Raw genomic sequence first — 20,762 nt, forward strand, 5'->3', positions numbered from 1 at the left:
GAAAACCATAAGAAATTATTTGGGATTAAATATTGCTTATCCAAGTTTAATAACAATATGTTTATATCTGCCATAATGGAAGTAGATATATGTCCTCAGTTTTACTTTTGTCTTTGATTATGAGATGAACTATAGGTCCAATTGTATTCTCAAAGGCTATTCTACAAGGGGCCCTGGCCAGGTAACCCATGCTACATTATATTTCATGACATTGGGGCTGAGAATCAATAGGCTATCTTGGTACTTATATACCTTCTCACGGGTCTAAGCCACATACCAGCACTCTATTTTCAAGCCTCAGCTACTTGCAAAAAATCTGCTTTCTGGCTCACCAATATATCCTCCATCAATAATTAGATAAGTTACCCATTGAGTCTATGTAAATATTTCCCTAAGTTTTGAGGAAGTGGCCCTTTTAAAGTCAAGCACTCTTCTGATATGCAGAGATATTCACAGCCATAGCCATTAAGGACAAGGTGATTATCCTTCAACTGTCCTCAATCCTTCATCTATGGAGCTACAACTCTACAGTCTCCAGAGGCGCCACTAGGCTATTGCCTCTTGCGTATTCTCTTCTAACACTCCACTTTGTTAATCTCACAGTTCCCTCTAGGTCATTGTGGGTTTTTTTGACTCTCTTACTCAAACTTTTAACTTACAAGATATAATACTTCTTGGAATTGGGTTTTTGCTTACCTCCTGTCTTTTTGAAAACCCTGTCCATGTGTCCAGATTCTCCTCTGCCTTAGCCAGGGTAAGCCACTGACAACAATGAATGTAATTAGAAACCACTGAAAGTTTCTCATTGAATCCTCCCTTCATCCTGGATAGTGTAAGCTGCAGTGGACATTTTTTTTTTTCTTTCATGGAAGAGAACTGTGTTTTGAATAACCTCTCATTATTTCTTGGGATATCTCTTAGTAAACCTGCACCCTCTACACCTGAAACCCACTTGCATAGCCCTTAAATTTATTCACATTTCCAAATAAATTTCTAATTTTATTGGAGACCATTAAAAATATTACATAAGTTAGGGGAAAGAAAGAGATTCCCTAACCCAATTTTCGTTCTCCATGCCCTGTTTCTTTCGGCCTGGTTTCCTCCTCATATGGATTAGATATCTTTTCTATAAGCTGCAACACATCTAGGTAGGCCTCATCCAGGGACTGCAAAACATACATCCAATTGTGCTAATTTGCTCTGAACCCAGTTGCTTATCTTACAACTCCTGAGATATGCATGATCATTTGTCTGTGAATTTGATTCTAAAGTAGCTAGAATCCCTTTCCTCCCTGTTTCTCTTGCTCTCAGCCTGCCCACATGAGCCCTCAGGTGCCTTTGTTCAGTCTCTCTTTCTGGCTTCCTACAGCCATCCTGCACTATGCCAAGCATACTCTCCCACATTCTCTTCAAGACCTCAGATTTTATGAAAAAAACTTGACCCCTTTCAAAGGTCTGACTGAAATTGACACACCTGATTTCCAAGTTTTCACTGCCATGAACAAATGCTGCCCAATTATTTTTATCCAAACTCTTATGTTCCATTCTCAGAAAGTCTCTTCTCTCATAGGGTCTAATTCCCCACTCTTCAAAAATCTTCATCTCTGGTCTCTTTTCACTCTAATTTAAAAGAAATAAAGGGAAACAATATATCTTAAGGTTATGCTGTAAAATCTTATTTCAAGATTTTGTAGTTTGTTCATTGGATATGCATAAACAATATAATCTACAACATATTTGGCTTTAAATTTGTATAGTAAAATGCATTAAACTAAGATTATACTAAGATATAAATAAATAGGTTTAATACAGAAAATTTTAAGTACACCTGTTTAAGTAGAATTTTTAGGGTATAGTTTTGTGTGTGAGTAACACTTTCAACTCCTTGTATATGTGCATGTAATTTGAGGGCAACTCTTCATAAATAGCAATCATGTTGATATGGCTTACAACCTGCTGTGTGACTTTACCATCATAAGAAGGCCACTATGTATTAAGTACAAACTCTAAAACTTCCTAGTCAAAGTAAACTCACAGTATGTTATTGTATCACACTTAAATCTACAAAAGCTATTTCATATATTATGATTACACAGAACTTTTATGGTGGTAGAAATTCAAAGAAATCTTATTATAACATACTATATATGTGATTCAACATATATTTAAATTATTATTTATATGATGAAATATTGTTACAACATACTATATGTGTGACTTAACATTTATATAAAATATTCTTTATAGATGATGAAATTTTAAGGTTGTAGTATTTCAGAAAAACTAACTTAAAATCATATTTAAATGCATATGTCTTTTCTAGTTCTTGAACACATGTATTACTGCTGTTTCTGTATATTATTGCCAGGTACCAGTGGCTCGGGGTCACATCTGGGCTTACTCTTCAATGGATTTGGTATAATAAAAAGGTAAATATTATTTAATATAACAATTTTGAAGTTGTTTTGTACTGATCAACTTCATTGCTGGCTCTGATCATTGGTTATTGGTCATAATTTTCAAAACTAGTCATGTCTTTATAGTGTCAAAAACAGTATTATTGACTTATAAACTATTCGACATGTTTAAATATCATAAGTTGCTTTTAGTGTTTAAAAAGACTATGGTTAGTTAATCTTAAACCATGTCACATGATTCCATTCTGAGATAGAAAGGACACATGACAAGAGCTGGCTGCTGCAACAGGTTACCAAAGATACTTTTAGTTGGAATATATTAATTTTAGATACATTGAGTTGTTTATACTGTTAGTTCTTGGATTAACTTATTGATGAGTGATAGATTTTTTTTATAAACTAAATCATATTGGAAACTGTTATGTTCTCTAATGATATACCATATAATAATCAGACAAGGTTCTAATTACTTTATTAATTAAATTTATTGATTACAAATTTCCCTTGTCATATTATATCTTTAGTTTAGAACTGTGTTTTTTAAGGCTCAACCATAAAAAATAGAATCTAAAGTACTAATTATATTATAGCTAGTACAATTATAAAAATGCAAGATGATAGTAAGTCATGCTAAGGATTGATACAATTATTTAAAAATAAAGCTTTAACTAGACTCCTCTTTTATGTATATAAGTTAAAATTTAGAACAGATAATTATAAACAAAGATTCTTTAACTGAGATATGTTAATGTTCAAGACAGTCAGAGAACTCCTGAACATCGCACATAATATGCTTAAACTTATTATTATAGAGACTCCTAAATCCTAGCAATGACCTTCCTTAATGTGTACAATAAGATATGGGCACCACAACAAAGATCTACACCTGGATTTTATATACCAACCACTGCACAGACCTATTGTTGTACCCTCTGCTGGGGCCCCACCTGAGCTGTTTTGGGCCCAGCCTTAGCTGTGGACAAAATGCAGACTTAAATGTCTTCATGTTTTAAAAGCATGGAGAAGCTGTTTCAAACAAGTAAGTTCTCTATCAAAACAAACAAAAAAATAAATACAATTAAAAAGAAAACAAAGCATCATCATCATCATCAACAACAACAACAGCAACAACAACAACAAAAACTCAAACCAACCAACCAACCAAAACCACTTATCATCTGGAGATAATGGTCAGAATTCCTTTTCAAATGGAATGAAAGAGACTCAAGGAAACTGGAACAACTAGGTAGGTAGTGTACTATGAACTAGTACCTTCTTTTATTTTAATAATGTACTTCATTTATATGTTTACCCTTCTCAAATCTCTGATCACACTGACCACTAATCTAACTGTAGTTTGACACCTAGAGAACAGAGGAAAACTAGCTCTTTTCCTTTGTGATAAAGCACAACTGTGCTTGTTCACTAATCAATTCATTAGTTATTTGCCACTAATAAATCTATTTATTTATTTATTTATTTATTATTTATTTATTTATTGTTTTTTGAGACAGATTTCTTTGTATAGCCCTGACTGTCCTGGAACTCACTCTGTTGACGAGGCTGGCCCTCAAACTCAGAAATCTGCCTGCTTCTGCCTCCCAAGTGCTGGGAATAAAGGTGTGCACCACCAGTCTTTCCTTTTAAAAGGAAACATTATTTTCTTGATTAAAGGATATTTGTTAATAGATAAATAAATTCTAGATGAAGCTTTTATTTATTCCTTTCTCTAAAAAATAACTAAACAGTTACTACTCCTAGTAATCAACCAACAATGTCTAATTCATGACAAATAATCAGAAAGAAAAGGAGATATAAGTTTTTTTAAGGGCTGAGGAAACAGAAGCTTATGTTATGAGGACCTGTGAAAATATGTAGTGTCTAAGAATGAGTTTTAAGTTGGGTAAATGAGAGTTAAAAATGAAATAGTGATAAAACAATATTTAGGCTGTATAAAAACAAAAATTGTTCAGATTTCTTTTCCTCCCTATGTTGTATTATGACCTCAAGACCACAGAATTCTAAAAGTAATCAATTTGGTAATGATAAATTATTAGGCTATCTCTGAAAAAACATTCCATTATATAACTATCATAGTTCCAAGCTCAAGATTTCAAGTTTTTATTGGTTATGTTTTAATTATCAAATGAAAAGTGTTTCTCATTGTGGTAAATCACTATATACTCTGTATTTCAGATAACTGTAGAAGTCCCTGTTGCAGGGTTTATAGTCATGCTGAAAACCAAGATTCCTTTAAACTTCATGAAATCCAGATAGATCAACCTGTCATGGGTGTCAAACAGACTCCAGAAAAATGCACTGTTTAATCAAGAGCCTTACGTTTCCATTGACTCCCTATTCCAGACTTTGAGCTTTTTTCCCTTTCCCTTACTTTGGGATTGAAATTTATATTTCTACCCATTTCTCTGTTTTGAAAACTCATATGAATATGTGTATATGTATGTCATGTTTATGTGTATGTCCATATGTATGTGTATGTCTATGTAGATGTATATGTTGATGTATATGTATATACATATGTGTATATATATGCATATATACATGCATACACATTTACATGTATACAGATATACACATATATACATAATCCTGAATAATCACATTAACAGTTATCAAAAATCATAATGCTGTTATCATGGACAGTGAAAACTATTCTGTTCTGCCTGTTTATTTGGCTCTACATCTCCAAGATCAGTACCTAATAAGAGAAGTGAATTTGGTGTTCAAATTCTGATAAAACTTGAGGAAAACTAGTCTCATCATTTTAAACATGCCAATAATGATCTCAAATTTTTATTTTTGCTTCAAATATATACCATTTGCAGTATAAGCAATGGCAGATTGAATGTGAGTGGATCATGCAACATGATGTATTATCATTTACATTTATACTAATATATTGTTTATTAGAATGTTATTGTCAAGTATACCTTAATGACATCTCACAGATATTTTCCTAGGTAGTAGCTAATTAAGAAAACCCATGTTCTCAGAAAAGTCTTATGTGGGAAATAGATAAAACTGAATCTTTGTGCCTTTATTATCACATTAAAACAATATATGTCATATTCATTTTTATCTTAAGAATTCATGACTCATCTTTTATGTCACTGGCAGATTCCCATTCCTTATTTTGATCATATTATGGATCATTTTTGACACCCCATTTTGTGAAGGTTCTACGCAAACTATTTGACTTAGGAATATATTCAAATTACATGATATTATAAGTACACAATGTGGTTTTGAATTGCTGAAATGTTGTGATGCCCCATATCGGCATATCAATTGACAAAATAATACTCAAAACAACTAATGGAATATGAATGATGTCTCTTTGTATAGACCACAGAACCAAATCTTAAATATAAATACACAACTTAAATTAACCATAAGAACCAGAGTCATTAAAATTATCATGGAAAAGGGAAATATTTCTAGAAGTGGGGTTGCAAAGAACATTGGTTTTAGGATGAAAATGAGAAACACAATTCACTTTTTTGTTCCAAGGAGAGAAGAATGAATGTAATGGAGGCTAAAATATAGAAATTGAAGCACAAATATTTTTCTTAAACACACATATGTAAAACTGGATATATATATATATATATATATATATATATATATATATATATAATATTATAGTGCTTGGGATGGTCATGGTTTCTAAAAGAAATACAATAAGCTAATAAACTCCTTTGCCAAATATTTAAAATGTCCCTTAAAATCACCAAAAATATGCCTATGAGAGTCTTCCAAAACAGTTTACCAACAAATTATGTGATTGACTCAAAAAACTGGTGGACAGAATACAATATCTGGATAAACTATCTACTTTGGACATTAGGTTTGGAAACTTTAAAAACCATTTAGAAATCTTTTATAATATCAAAAAATGCTATGCCAGCTTCAAATAAAGACACAAATCAACATCCAAACTCCGTGGTATAGCCTGTAAACCTCAAAGACATTCCTGTCAAGATGCATGGATCTATCACCATGGTTACATTAATAATGATTAGTAATGTTATTACATTCTGGATTTGACAGTTATATAACTAGACATAAGTCTCACATGGTATAAGAAAATCTATGTCTACTATTGAGGTTTGGTATTTTGTTATTTAATGTAATATTCAATATTGGCCCCCAAGGCCTCATTGCCCCCAGGAACAAGAAAATCTGAACTAAGTCCTAAGTGATGCTAAGCAACCTTGCTTCTTAAGATATTCCTGACTGATGAATAACACTGTCTACAGCATTTAACTGTGCTGAAAAGAGATATAAATTGAGCTTTTGGCTCCTGGGCTTGGGATGGGAAGGCAGGAGTTCACAAGTAGGAGAGAGCAAAGATAGGTATAGGACAAAATGGCATAGGGTATGAATCATAAAACCATGACCAAGAGGGCTGGCCAATTAGAATGAAGAGCTGCCCAGAGAGAATATGAGAAGTTACCTTTCAGGGTTTTTGATGAGGAAGTAAATTTTACTTGCAAAGAGAGTAAAATCTGCCCTGCCTTAGTGCTATAAAGGTATACTATAAATATGAAGGTTGTGTGTCTTTTATAAGGGAAGTGTTTTAAGGCAAGGCAGAAAGCCCTGATTGAGATTAAATAATAACAAGCAAAAAAAAAAAAGATAAAAACAAAAAACAAGCAAACCAAACCAAACCAACCAACCAAACAAACAAACAAACAAAACCTGTCCTATTTAAGACTAGGGAGCCAGGGCCTAATTGGTTCCTAATTTTTTTCCAAGCATTTCAGGGATCCAGCAAGGATTGGAATACATGTTGGTTTGGTGTACATGATTCCAGAATGTGATTACAGGGTTAACACTTGAGCTAAAATACATTTGTGCTCCCAACCCCAACTTATCACTCAATAAGTGGCAGAGCCCATTGGCTATAAAAAGGACATACTCAAAATTCAGCCTGGGCTTTTCCCAAGTGCTGTTCCATACTGCCATTCACATGCAACCTAATGCAGTGAATGCTAAAATTTGCTGCTATGCAATGAAGCAGGCAATTTGCCATCATTCATAGAGTGGAGAACAATGCTACATGCATCTCACAGTGAGAGAGAGAGAGAAAGAGAGAGAGAGAGAGAGAGAGAGAGAGAGAGAGAGAGAGAGAGAGAGAGAGAGAGAGAGAAGAACATAAATTAATGTGTCAAGGTTAACTTAGGCAGCTGGTTTCCTTGAACACTCGTTCTCATTGGAGAAATATTGACTACTTGGTCTAGCATATAACACATATCCAGGCCAAAAATTCTCAGAAGATACATGATACTTGGCAATTTGCTTATAAAATAAATGGAAGGTGAACTAAATAAAGTAGAATAGATAGAAAGAAGTACACTACCTTAAGTAAAAAGGGGTACACAGACACTAAGTGTATTCATGCCTTTGATCTCTAAACTTTGCAGTGCAGCTAAAGACAAAGACAGATTGATTTCTTGAGAGTTAAATCCAAATTACCCTAGGCTACACAGAGAAACCCTGTCTTAATAAATGATAATAATTTTTTAACTGTTTTGTGTTGTTTTAAATTATCAAAGATATTAATCTCCAATTAAGGGAGAAAGAAATTGGAACTAATATAACTTTTTTCAAGGGCATATAGATAATAAATAAGTAAAATAAATAAACAATTAAGTAAATAAATCTAGGAATTCGATTTCAGTACTTGGTAGAAAATACCAGGATAGATTGTTTCCTTGTGAATTTGAGTACAGCCTAGTTTACAGAGGAAATCCAAGGCTACATAAAGAACACCTCTCTCAATTAATAATAATGATAATAATAATAGTTTTCATTATTTTACTTATTTAAAATTATCAAAATAATATTCAGATAGTCACACTCACAGTCATTTTAGATAGTGGTTTATTTAATTACAATAAAATGATTTTAAAGTTATTCAGAGAATAAATATCTAAGAATAAACAATGCTTTGCAATTCACATGTATTATATCTAGATAGATGATATTAGCATCCTCATATATCCCCAGATTTTGACATTTCAAATTATTTTATTATTTAAAGATCTTTTGACTATGAGGCAGTACCCATATTCCACTTCACAGAATATGAGAGTCAATAACCATATATGTAGTTGCTTCAACTGTGGCAAATTAGCCCCTAGACAAAGAAATGCACTAAATTTATCTTCAGATAAAATGTTATCCAAAAAGCCAAGTGGGCATATAATAACCAAATTCGGAGACAACTTATGCAAATCCTTCATAATTGCTGTGTCACATGGTGTCTGTCAGACTGCCTGGGCTAGAAGACTAAAAGTAGATGCTCCAAGGTTTTAAAAAATGTTGGGGGCTGCTAAAGAGGTGAGATGTCTCTGTCATTTGTGTACATTTTAGAATCTGCATCCTTATACCTTCTGCATTCACAGATAATGTTTACTGCTTCTTAGGTCTCTTGTGTGTATGAAGACTAGATGTTTATCATCCCACAATTGAACTCAAGTTTTTTAATATTTAGGAAGCTATCTTAGGTCTAAGAAAATATTTTTAAGTTAAGATGAGAATTTATTCAGATACAAAACTCTGCTCTCACCAAGATAAAATAGATATTAAAATAGTTTCTCCTAAGTTGCTCAATACAAACAGACTGAACTTTTTAAATACAATACATTCCTAAAAACTTTCATAATTGTTTCATAACACTGTCTACTGTGTGTTGTTTATTATTATAAGACAAAGAGCTTTTTATTTAGACAAAAAGGGGGATCAAAAAGTGATCACAATAGATTTGATTTCTAGAATTATGTTGGGTGGCAGAATAATGTAAAGAAGTGAAGGCAAGAAAATATGGGCCAGAAATCATAAAAAACATAACGATGAGAACTGGCCAATTAGAGATAAAAGTTGTGAAGATGGAGCATGGAAATTTTTATCTCAGGGTTACTGATGAGAAAGTAAATTCTAATGGATGGCTTAGAATATAGATCTAACTACTGTATTTATGTAGGAAATAAAGCAAATGCATTAAAAATATATGCTCTTTTCACTTATGTGTGTTCTTGTACTGTGAATGAAACTCTACACCAAACAAAAGGCAGTCATCACAAAAAGCATACAGTTATCAAAATATGCTTTTAACTTTTCAGTTAAAGCAAGTAGTAGACAAAAATATGATGCTGGAATTTTTTCATAACATACTTTTCTGTACATCATGAAAATAAAGAAAATAACAATGCCTCTACACTTTTAATGCTTTACTACCTCTTCTTTACTGTCAGAGGATCGGGGACGGTCTATATTGGAGATGTGTGCTTCAGAGATAATTTTGAGACAAATATTGATAGTAATGAATTACAAAATAAAACCCACTCCTCCATGTACCTTTCATCTATGCTTATACAACACATCACCATACACATACACTCACACACACACACATGCACACACACACACACACACACACATATATATATATATATATATATATATATATATATATATAGAGAGAGAGAGAGAGAGAGAGGTGTATATGTATATAACATTAGTTTCTCTATAAAATTGTCATGGCATTTTGTAATACACAGGAAATTTGCAGCTGCTTTAGTATAAATTCAATATCATTTTCTGAATTACAGGCATATACTCTCTTTATACTCAGTATAGTGTAGATATTATAAGATTGATCTTGATTTTTGACTCAGGCTATCAAAACAGGAAATGTCATATAATGAAAATTATTATTCTTTCTTTTTTGATTCTATAAATTTCTCAAGGTCACATGACTGGTAGTCAGCAGAAAGGATCAAGAAAAACGTTGGTAGAAACAGCCAACTTTATTAAAGACTAATAAAATCCATTCTGGATATATAGGTGGTCATTAATTGATTAAAAAGCTACAACAAAATAATTTGTTGCTTAATATGTTTCATTATGAATATATAGTTGGTGATTAATTGATTAAAAACCTGCAACAAAAATAATCTGTTGCTTAATATTTTCACAGATATACGGAGTCACTTTTAGTTTTGTCTTTGATTGCAAGAATATGTTATGTGCCAATAGGTGATCCTATATTATCCCATGTTATTCCACAAAGGAAATAGCTTCAGAGATATTTGACCATGTGTCTGAAAAGTTTTAATTGTGTATTAGACATTCAAATTTTCTCATTAATATAATAAATAAAAAGTAACTAACAAAAATATTTGTATTATTAACCAAGAGACAGAAGAAAGATGTCTTGAGCTGTGGTTGCCTATTGCCATCATTTTTAATCTACCTGAAATCTTATTAACAGTATGCCAAGAATAGGTTGTCATTCTGTCCCTAACGTGTCCTGGAGATAAGTGAGAAGAGATGATTTAAATTTTATAAATATGCATGATGCAGCAACTTTCCATCTTACCATTCCCTCCTTTCACATGACAGTGGTACAGTTTTATTATACATTAATTTATAGCCATGATTTTATATGTTAGAAGTTCTTAAACCACAGATATGCCACTTAAGTGGCAGCTAATCAGAAAATAATTACAATATAAATAGCAAAACATTTTATTTCTTAGTTTATGCTTTGTGATGCGTGTTACTCAACTTCAAACACATAATTTCAAAACCCAAGTTTAAGAAATTTACAGTGCACACATATGGACAGAGTAAATACCAGAAAAAGAAATGTGTAAAGTAGGTTCCATACCATTAGTGAACTGGCAAATATTTAATGGAAAACCAGATATATCTTAGGAGTCAAGACTAATTGGCTGTTCATTGTATGTTCTGCCTTTTTCTATGACTTATCCAACTATAAAATGAGATTTTTTTTCCATGTGTTAGTATGTTGATAAAAATCTTTCTCTTAGAAATGCAGATCAAAATAAGCTTAAGATTTCAACTCACCCCAGTTAAAATGATGAAGTTTAACACAAACTACCAACAAATGTTGGAGGGATGTCAGAAAAATGGAAAACTCATCTGTTATTGGTCAGACTATAACTTGTGCAGCCACTTTTAAAATCAGTGTGGAGAATTATCAAGAGTTAAAATAAATCTACCTCATACTCCAGTTATTCTACTCCATGTAATATTTCTAAAGGACTCATTATGCTACTCCATAGATGATCACCAGGTCATGTTTATTGTTACTATAGCCACAAAAGTTTGAAAATGAAAACGAACTAACTACATTTTAAATGGTAAATGGAAAAAATATATGCACACACATTCTGTGTCACTTTCCCTGTCTCTCTTCACAGGTGTAAAGAAAAATTAAATTTCCAAAAAAATAGAACTAGAAAAGATTATATTGAATGAGCATACCTAGATTTTAAAAGACTTATGCCAAATGTCTCAATATATACAAGGCTTCTAGGTCTAATTCTTCATATAAAAGTATACACCCTAATTTATACTACAGAAAAATGAATTATAAAATGAATGTTGTCCACATGAAGGATATAGAGAGTAATACATTGGAAAATGATAGGGAACAAGTCATCTGATGAGGATAAAGGGAAAACAGTAGTTAGAGGTGAAATTAGAAAATTATAGAATGAAGAAAGATCATAAAGTTATAGAAATGATATCTAATATCCCCAGGGTGATAATATTAACTATCTTCTAAAAAATACCTAAAATAAATTCAAGCCATTGTGTAGATAAAAATATGGAGTTCACAGGATATTTTCATTCTGAGCTGAAAATTTTTCTTTAAAGTGACAAATTCTATCTAAGAAAGCATATCATAATGAAACAAAACATATAAAACAAAAGAAAACAAAAAAGAAAATAACATAGCAAATTACATTGTAGATTACATTCCTTGCATACTTCTATAAAACAGTTGCTATTTTAAGATGTGCTTACACTAAGTAGAATTAAACACCTCTACCTAACAACAAACATACAAGAAATGTCCCCAAGATTCTTACACTATCTAATAGAGCATTGTTGATTAGCTACTTACTATGTTATGTGGGCTAGGACATAAAGTTGAAATGCACAGTGTATTCAGAAAGAATGATGGCCATTTTAAAGCTCCACTGATAAAACCTTTGTCCCATTGAGTTTTTTAGCCTAAATACTGCATCTTCTCCAGCCACATTCTGTTGTGATTAATTAACCAACAAGATAAAATAAAGTTCGGATGGTAATGTGAGTGTGAGTGTCTCCTGCCATTATTGTTATTTAAAGAAACCATGTGAACAATCCAAAAGCAAAGCATACATACCTACTGAGAGGTATTAGAGATGATTTCCCCAAGATAACATCTCTTTGGCAAAAAGAGTTAGAATAAATAACAACATTATCCATTCCTCCTGGTCTTCCCTTCAATCTAGTCCCTCTTCCTCAAGTCACTGTGGTGTGGATGCTGTTATTTAATGTCTGATAATTGTCCAGCTTTAGCAGGTTACTGACCCATGATGCAGTTTGGTTATTACATATCTTTCTCTGGAATAATGAAATTCTCAGGTATTTGTTCTTTCATGCTATGTGAATGAAATAAGTACAGTAAAGAAACCAAATTTTAACCCTTGTTAAATGTTGAATTCAAGAGAAGGAGCTGAGGTACCTATTTTACAATAAAAGTGGATCTGCCGCCATTTTTTCAAGTATCCCTCAGTACCATTCTATTACAGGATAAAGGTGGCATACGATGTCCTCTACACTGATTTCTCCTGACCAGGGTCTGTGCTGAAATTTCCTGAGAGTTTCTTCTCTACATAATGAAGACTTTGCTTATCAGCCCATTTTGTACCTTTTTCCTCATGGCTGTTCTACTTCACTGCTGTCTCTCTCATTTTCTTCCTCTTCTCATCTCCACACTTGAGTCAGAGTCATGACTACTCTGAAATATTCTAGATGTGTTTGCATCTGGCTATGCCTTCCTACATATCTAAAACAAACTACTTCTTCTACCATACCAAGGACCACTCATGTATGTCCTGCACTGTCTATTCTCTTGTCTTTTCTTGTCTTTTCTTGTCTTCTCTTGTCTTGATTTCTCTTATCTTTGTTCCTTTCCTTTTCTGTTTCTTTCTACTTCTTTCCTTTTTATTCATCTGTTCCATGGGTAAAAAGAATATGTTCACTCCAAACCACCAACACTGTTTCTCGGTGAATCAGGGCAAAGAGATAAAAAATGCTCAACAATTTAATGGGTTTTAAGGGGAACAAATACCTGAGGAGAGTAACTTATGAATTAGGGTAGAGAACTATGATATATTTATAAGATGTACTTAAGAGTACAAATTGAAGAAGTCTAGAAGCTAGCATAGGCCTTGATATGCTGATAGACAGGACAGGCATATGTAATTGAGCCAAAGAAACCATTTGCCTGCAATTAGGATAGTGCATGTTTTTTACATTAATTTATTTGTTCACTTTACATTACTAATACAACCCTGCCCATCTTCCATGTCACCTAACACACAAGCCCTATATCTATACTTCACTGTATTTTTCTCTGGCAAGTGGAAGGCCCATATCTTATTTAGACTTTGACTGCTGAGAAAAGACAACATGACCAAGATAACACTTACAAAGAACAACAGTTAATTGGGGCTGGCTTAAAGGATCAGAGGTTTAGTCCATTATCATCAAGGTTAGAGTAAGGCACTGTCCAAGCAGGCATTGTTGAGGAGGATTCTGAGGATTCTACATCTTAATCTGACTGCTGCTAGCAGAATACTGACTTCCCAGGAGCTAGGACAAAGCTCATGCCTACAGTGACACACCTACTTCAATAAGAAAAAACAGCTACTCCTACAGAACCACATCTACTTCAGCAGGGGCACACCTCATCTAACATGGCCACATCTTTTAATAGTGCTAAATCCCTGTTCTAAGCATATATACAAACCATCACATTCTACTCCCTGGCCCACATAGAATTTTTCGATGACTTGAATCTATGGGGGTCATTTATGGCCATACCATAATAAAATATTTATATTTAGTACAACTTTCAAATACCCATAGTCGATAGCAGTATCAACAACATTAAAAGTCCAAAGTTCATAGTTTCTTCTAGGACCCATCCATTCAGTTAGGAGTAATTCCCAAATCAAGAGAGTAAACTAGGTGGGCAAGCTCCAAAATCTGTGTCTCTTTGGCTGATGTCAGGGCACTCTTCAGATCTCCAACTCCTTATTCATCTTTGTTGACTGCACCAAAATTATTTTTCTGGGCTGTTTCCACTCCCTGTAAGCAGCATTCCTCAGGAGATGTCATATGGCTCTGGCATCTTGAAAATCTTGAGGTCTCGATGATGAATTCAATGTTACAGCTTCTTGTTCCAAAGTGGGAGAATCACACAGAATCTTCTGATCTCTTCTAAAGGGCTAGGATCACTTCTCCAGCTCTGTCCTCTGTAACACTCTAAGATAAGGTTTATCCACTTCACTTCGGCTGCTATTTTTGGTGATCATCCCATGCTATAGGCATCACCAATATCCTGGTGTCTTCTGCTGCAACTATGCTTCACCAATAGCCTCTCATAAGCTCTCCTCATGGTGCGAATCCTCAACTCCTTTCCATGAGCCCTTTATTCCTGGGCCATCAACTTCAACAGAGGCTTCATCCTCACCAATGGCCTTCCATGAGCTCTCTCACTAACAAGCTTCAGCTTCTTTTCATGCTTTCAAGACACTTTCAAAACTATTACCAACTGGGTGACTCTTATACATTACCAAGTACAGCTGTGGTATGAGGTACAACTTTGGCTTTCTTTGGAACACAACTTCAATGTGCTCTCTGAGTGACAAAGTGTGTGACCCACAATGACAAACCTACTTCAACAAGACTATAAAAAATTCCAACTGGGAACCCATTCTGTCTCTGTTTCTGTCTCTGTCTCTTTGTCTGTGTCTCTCTGTGTGTGTGTATCTCTGTCTCTGTCTCTCTGTCTCTCTGTCTCTCTCTCTCTCTGTGTGTGTGTGTGTGTGTGTGTCTTTCACTCTCTCTACTATCTTGGTCTATTTATAAAATACAGCATTTTGTTTTAAGATCAAGATTTAGAAACTTACAGGTTCACATTTCCTGTAGCCACATGGATGTTCTAGCCATTGAATTGCTAGAACTCTTCATAACGTGGGTAAATTTGTAAGATTTTTGGGCATGTAGACCAGAATAAATGGGCCCTGGTCCCAAGGTAAGGTTATTGAGCTCACAGCTACCTTTTGGTTTTTTTTTTTCTTGAGGAATGTAGGTATTCACAGTCATAACTGTGCATCTTGCTTACTCTTCATTTTAGGACCTTTTCCATTGTGTGAGATTTTTCTCTCCTTGAGGTGGCTTCACTCTCAATGATGGAAAATATTAGGCCTAGGTAAATCATTCTCCTGGTCAGTGGTTAGTTACTGGCCTGAGCCCAAGCACAACTTCATTATGAGATGACTTGAGGATCTGACCTGACTCTCACTTCTAGTTATTAATTTATTCTCAGGACAATTTCAAAGATAATATCAATATCTTCTATTATCACTGAAAAAGGAAATGTTTTTTCTGCTACACTAGGTTTTCTATTGTGTCTTAAAATCTCCCTAAATTCACAAGGTAAATTTGGCCCCAATACCCACAAGGAATGACTCTAAGTTGATTCTTATCGGTGATTTAATAAGAAAACTTTTATAACTCTCACCAGCAATACAAAAAATCGAAAGAATCCTATGTATTCTTTCCCCATCCACTTTATTCCTCTGCTTTCTGCTTCTTTCTCTTTCCTTATACTCTCTTGATTCATTCCTGAACTGATCCCAAGGCAGCCACATCACCTGGTTGGAGCACCAGCATTAGTAGCACACATGGCAAGATATGCTAGAGGGTCCAGGTATGCCACCTGCTCTTTCCCATCCCCATGGTGACTGACAGCAGCTATTACCCACAATGCCAATCCTTACTGTGCAAGCCTCACACTGTGCAGCTTCAATTTGTTTTTATATATTTGTCTCTGCCACACACCTGCCATTCCATTCTAAGATACACAACACTTCTGCTGTTCCATTCTAACGTAAGTTATGGCACAAGGCTACCCTCCACAGGTAGAAATATCTCTTTAGCTACTTGATAAAAATCGACCATTATATGGCTGGCTGGCGCCATTCTAATGTAAGTTATGGCACAAGGCTACCCTCCACAGGTAGAAATATCTCTTTAGCTACTTGATAAAAATCAACCATTATATGGCTGGCTGGAGCCTCAGTGCCATCTTGGTTTGAGGCAGTTTCAAAACTATCTAACACCATTGTTATGGGCACTTCCCAGCTTAATGTCTCTCTACTTTAGAACAGCCTGACATAAGGTCTCAAAAGAAACTTCAATTATGATAAGGTTTGCATTTGATTTCCTACCCTTGTAAATGATGATTTTAATAGGCATTTAAAGATTTACAACAGTAGAAGAGTTAAAGGTCATTGCCTTGAAGATAAACTTATCCTTGTTTTTGCTACTACCATTACTGCTATGAAATTATAATACACTCTCTCTGTTTGCTATATACATTCTAAAACATATGATTAAAAACAAACACAGATTGTTTAACTCAAACATTTTTATAGATACTAGCTTTCAATCTTGTTATAAATCTGCTAAATTAATCTTATTATGACAGAGACTCCCAAATTTTTACAGCATATACCCAAAGGCCTTTGTCCTAGTCAGGGTTCTATTCCTGCACAAAACATCATGAGCAAGAAGCTAGTTTTGTACAAAAAGGTTTTATTCAGCTTACACTTCCAGACTGCTATTCATCATGAAAGGAAGTCAGAACTGTGCTTGGGACAGCATACAATGACAAGAACTGCCTACAGAATGCTGGGATGGAGACATCAGAAGCCTGTGGCAGCTCCTTTTAAAGAGATATTATCTGGGACCCTGAGAAGCAAAAGACACATTCCTCCAGGGGACCCACCATCTGAAATAAGGGACTGCCTTCAGTAGGCTGGGTTGGACACATGTCAGTAGCCTATGGTGACTCTTTGTAAAAAAACAGTTGTCTCCATTTCCCCCTACCTTAGCCCTGAACAACTGTTGTATAGATTTCATTTGTGCATGACTGTTGTTTAGTTGGCTTTGGTGTGCATAATTATTCTATTATATCTGATTTTCTTAGTTTTTTTTCTCCTGCTCTGGTGAATTCTGTGAAACTAGATGGTCCTCAATGTAATGATTCTTAAACAATTAAAAATTGAGGAATGAGGCACAGCACATCACAGTCCTAAGGCCCAGGTGCATGCTGTGTGTTTTCTTCTTGGAAACAATTTAATAACTGTACAATGGTAGTTCCAGATTAATCCTTGACTTGTAACAGAAGCTTGATATATTAGAGAATGTAATAGAATGAACACTGGGACTCCAAGACAGAAAAAAATCTATCGAAGTTTTGAAAGAAGTTCTGCATAACATTTATGAATGTTTCCTATATAACGAAGTATAGAATACATAAAATCTTATACTATTGAAACTAAGTCAAAACACTGGGACTCTTAGGAGAGTCATTGTGTGCAGTACATAGATGTAGAAATCTAGTGGAACTATTGAGTTAAGGGTTAATTTGATTCTTTCTGTCCACTGCCTGGCAGCTTTGCCCATGTCATTTATCATTAGAGTTTCACAGGAAAATGACCTCTGTCCCACAAACTCTGAAGTATAATAAGTTAAAAGTTAAAGTTTAAATGATGATAAGTTTGCAATTATTATTATTTTGGCTGTAGACGTGGGAATAATGAAGTTTGAAACTTTGGAGAATAATTGTAATTCTTTATTATTTGTGGGATATGGTTATTCTTTTAAATTTGATTTTTCAGTGATTATACAGTGTCTTTTTTTTCTACATTCTTTTGGAGTATCATTAAAAGACTGGGACAAGAAAAAGGCTAGAGGGCCTGAGAAGAACTTGGGAAGAATGAGTGAAGAGAGAATGTGAAGAGTGAGCAAAGAGAGACTGTGAGATGTGTATGGAGAGTGTTTGTGTGGTGAAAGGAAAGTGCATGTGGTGTGTGTTTGTGTGTTGTATTTGAGATGGTGTGAAGAGTGTGTGTGAGAGTTAACGGGAAACATATAGAGGTGTAGAGGAGTATGAGAATTCAAGAAAAGAAGGGCACACAGGAGAAAACCATAGTGTGCATGAGAATATGGAGTGTGTGCAGCCTCAAGCTAGGAGTAAATGAGCAAGAGAGAAAGAAAGCAGAGAGTGAAAGAGAAGAGAGAGAGAAACTTTGGCTTTGAAAAATTGCCTGTCAGCTTGTATCCCAAAAGTAGTCTGTGTATATTTATTATGTGCCTGCTTCCAGTTGAGCACTCAATCCTGTGTCAAGGCTGTACCCTGGCAGGACTGGAACTCACACAGAGAAGATACTTTGGGCAGAAAGCCATGAAAGGACAAAACCAGACAGTACAATTGACCCCTTGTCTATTTTTCACACAGACACATCACTATTAAGCCTCAGTCCTTACATTTTTCTTCACCCACAAGATCTAAGCAACTTTAAATGTCCCACAGACTCTTTGAATTCTTACATATTAAATTTTCTATTCTTTTAAAATATCCAATATCTTTGAAATTCAATGTCTTTTTACAATTCAAAGTCTCTTAACTGTGTGCTGCACTAAAATACTTTCTTCAAGAGAAAAAAGTATCATGGCACAGTCATAATCATAAGGAAAATTAAACTATAATTGTCCAATGTCTGTGTTCCACTAATCATCTACTGGTCATTTTTACAGCTGTGCTCTTTGTAGAACACACCTCGGTCTTCTATGGACCAGCTGCTTATACTCTGTTGCTGCTGTAGTTCTTGGTAGTCTTATTGTGGTACTGGGATCTATAAAACACTGCTGTTTTCTGCTATGACTGGACATCAGTTTCACAAATAACCTTTCATAAGCTCCTTTCCTGGTGCTAAGCCTCAAATTATCTCCATGATCATTTCAGTCCTGAGCTTTCAACTGCCTCTGAGGTTTCACCTTCGCCAGTGGCCTCTACTAGATTACCACAGTGCCAAATACCAACTGCTACCTGCCCCTCTAAATTTCAAAACCAGTACCACTTGGTTGACAATTATATCTTACCAAGTCTGGCTGCCAACATGAGGTACAACCATGGCTGCTTCTGTGACAGCTTCTCTGTGATCTCAGGAAATACTTTGTAGAGGATTCCACCTTAGTGATGCTGGTCTATTCTTAAGCACTGCTAATTAATTAGCTCCAGCTAACAAGCATCAGTCATCCCAGTAATGCAAAGGATTCTCTTTAATAGTTCTGATATCTTGTTAATATAAGCTGATTCTTTAGGCCCACATAACCAAAACCACATTATCTTCACAATCAAAATAGTAAAATCCCTTGTAAAATCTTTAATCTTCCCTCAGAAATTTCACAAGCTAGGCTTCCATCATTGCACTATTCTCAACATTTTCTTCCAAAATTCTATGGAGCAAGTCACAGAGCTCTTAACCTCCCAATAGCTATTTTAATTTATTTTAGCACAAAGTTTTAAGTTCTTCCACAGTCCTTACTAAAACATAATCCTGTTGTCAGAGGAATACCCCACTAAGAGCACCAACTTGTATTTGTCAGTGTTTCTATTTCTGCACAAATCATGACCAAGAAGTAAGTTAGGGAGGAAAAGTTTACTCAGCTAATATTTTTTATTGCTGTTTATCACTAAAGGAAGACAAAACTGGATTTTACACACAGTAAAAACCTGGAAGCAGGAACTGATACAGAAGCCATGGACGGAGGCTGCTTACAGGTTTGCTTCACCTTGTTTGTTTCAGCTTTTTTTCTTATAGGAATCCAGGATTACCAGCCCATAGATAGTAAAACCCACAATGAGCCTTCTTACACTTGATCATTACTCGAGAAAATGCCTTATGGCTGGATTTCATGGAGGCATTTTCTCAAGGGTGTCTCCTTTTTCTGTGATGACTCCAGTTTGTGTGAAGTTGACACACAAAACCAGTCAGTATAGTATCTAAGAAGATTATGAACACAATGACAAGGCTTCCTAGATTGTGGTATGATAACCACTGAGAAACAATGTTTCATTGCCTCGCCCAGTGTCAGGGCTTGGCCTAAATTTTGGACAGAAGACACCCAAGATTTGCATATCTCATATTGCCTAATATAGTGTGAGTCATTTCTCCCATGTTCCTACTCCACAGAAAAAAGCTTCTTTTCTTGTGGACCTGATGCCAGACTGACTCTGCTCAATTTGTGATGGAGATCATAAGAACCTAGAAAAATTTTAGGTAATGGATTACAGACAAACTTCTGTCATTTAATTAATATATGACATCAAGATTATAATTTATTCTTCACAGATTTCTAAGTACATTGACAGCTAAG

The sequence above is a fragment of the Arvicanthis niloticus genome, chromosome 1 (assembly GCF_011762505.2).
Source record: "Arvicanthis niloticus isolate mArvNil1 chromosome 1, mArvNil1.pat.X, whole genome shotgun sequence".
Classification (NCBI taxonomy): Eukaryota; Metazoa; Chordata; class Mammalia; order Rodentia; family Muridae; genus Arvicanthis; species Arvicanthis niloticus.